The sequence below is a fragment of the Sinocyclocheilus grahami genome, unplaced genomic scaffold (assembly GCF_001515645.1).
Source record: "Sinocyclocheilus grahami isolate Dianchi unplaced genomic scaffold, SAMN03320097.WGS_v1.1 scaffold1322.1, whole genome shotgun sequence".
NCBI lineage: Eukaryota > Metazoa > Chordata > Actinopteri > Cypriniformes > Cyprinidae > Sinocyclocheilus > Sinocyclocheilus grahami.
The window spans coordinates 61,291-62,585 of record NW_015506501.1 but is presented as its reverse complement, the minus strand read 5'-3'; positions in this window follow the sequence as shown (position 1 = coordinate 62,585).

The window sequence follows — 1,295 nt, the reverse complement described above, 5'->3', positions numbered from 1 at the left end:
CTGCATGTTCATCATGGTTCAATAATGAATTACATGGTTCTTCCACTTGTTTGTGATAATGGATCAAGGTTTTAAAATAGCTCACAAATGGCAATTTTTAAACGTGTATTCGTCACATAAAAATCCATGAATTATTAAGATTTCATTAATTTCCAAACTTTTAGAATTCCTTCATATATTCAAGTTTTCCAAGACTACGAGAATCATGAAAATAAAAATGATTGTTGTTGAAGAAAAATAAAATGAAAATAAGAACGTCAGTTTTCATCTTGAATTTTGGCCGTTATGGTTTTTTATTAGCTTAAAATGGACATATTTTGCAACACTGACACTGTTATTGAACTGAATTGATCTGAATATTGATACTTTTGTGTTCTAAACAGCTGAGTTATTGTTGAAGTTTGCATCTGTTTGTTTCCGTGAAGCTGCATTGTATTGTATAAAGCGCTATAGAAATAAATGTGACTTATTTCAAAGCTTGTTTTAAGTTGAGAGCCGCTGGTTTGTCATGTCTAAAAAATCTCCCATTAAAACAGAACATGAGATATGAAGGATTGATGGCGGCTCGCGTGTTTGTCTGACGGCGGATTATTAAAGATGCCACACAACCGAACGGACTGTAACTGATCAAACACACAGACGTGACGCACCGCCGCCAGACCAGTATGAGTGTGTGTGTGTGTGTGAGTGTGTGTGTGAGTGTGAGTGTCTGTGTGTGTGTGTGTGTGTGTGTGAGTGTGCGTGTCTGTGTGTGTGTGTGTGTGTGTGTGTGTGTGTGTGTGTGTGTGTGTAGAGAGCACGCATGAATGGCTTTATTTTAGCTTCTGATGGAAATGTAAGCATAACGCCTGAGTAAATTCAAAGGCAATAAGAAGCCCCAAATGAAAACATCACATCCGTCAGAGAGAGATTGACTGGGAAATCTGCTGATCCGTAGGGAATTCCCTGCCAATTCCACAGAGATTAATCCGGTGAGCGCACTAACCCACATCACAATGACCGTGTCAAATTATCACTCAATTTTATTAGACGTCTGGAGCTAATCTGATGACCACAGGCCAGAGGAGAAAATCATGACACACTGACCCAACCCAATATACCAATGAGCAGAAACATTGATTTTCTGTGCAGTGGTGTGTGTGAGTGTGTGTGTGTGTGTGTGTTTTACGAAAGTCTATGGATATGGTAAAAATGGTCTATGGTAAAATCTAGTTCACAATATTACTGTTTTACTGTAATTTTGATCAAATAAATGAAGACTTGGGGAGCATAAGAGACTTCTCAATCAATCAATC